General features: G+C 35.1%; 1 non-coding gene across 1 annotated transcript; it reads right to left on the reverse strand.

The window, feature by feature from the left end:
• Positions 1-106: 106 nt before the first annotated feature.
• On the reverse strand, positions 107-232 carry LOC111816405. Its single transcript, XR_002820808.1, has one exon. It is a non-coding gene; the product is annotated as a U6atac minor spliceosomal RNA (small nuclear RNA).
• Positions 233-804: the final 572 nt, after the last annotated feature.

Here is an 804-nt window from a genome sequence, read left to right on the forward strand (position 1 = left end):
TTTGGTCTGCAAACTTAGGTTGTTAACCATCCAGAAGAAAAGCTTATTGTTATTATCAAACGATTTGGGCTATCAATCTTAACCTCTCTATCTCACTGCATTTCAAAAAACACAGTGGTTAGATGCCATGAAGTAGGTGGCAATGCCTTAACCGTATGCGTGTTGTCAGGCCCGAGGGCCTCTTCCATCCTTGTCAAGGGGAGTGCTAACCTTCTCTCCTTTCATACAACACTAGGATCATTCTTGAAGGAAGAAATTTTTGACCAAGGAAACTACTGGACAATATATTATGAGATGATATTTAATACAAAAGCCAAAAGAAAAATTATGAAAACTCCACAGAGAAGTGGATATAATTTAAATATTGATGGTGCAATTGAAGAACCAAAATGGTTGACAAGTGGATGAAGATAGCCTTGATTTCTGAATAACATGAAAATCCAAATTAAAATAATAATTACAGAAAACAATTTTTCTGTTGACAAAAATCTAAGTGTCATTAGAAATGGGGAAAATGTTCATTTTTATGTTCTACCCTGCAGAGTTCACATTTTATATGTATTCTGAAAATCTCTCTAGTGTCTTTTGATACAACTGATAATATTTTATCCTTGATTCAGAAATTGCTTCCTGAGAATAGTATTCAAAATACTTTGGCTCACACTGTGTATGGTATTACATGTCTATAATCCAGCATCCTGGCAGGCTGATGCAGGAAGATCAAGAATTCAGCTCAGTCTGGGCAACTTAGTGGATTTGTTACTTTTTTCACAAAGGATGGCAATATAGGTCATTCTGAAATTC

The sequence above is a fragment of the Octodon degus genome, unplaced genomic scaffold (genome assembly GCF_000260255.1).
Source record: "Octodon degus isolate 3935 unplaced genomic scaffold, OctDeg1.0 scaffold00031, whole genome shotgun sequence".
Classification (NCBI taxonomy): domain Eukaryota; kingdom Metazoa; phylum Chordata; class Mammalia; order Rodentia; family Octodontidae; genus Octodon; species Octodon degus.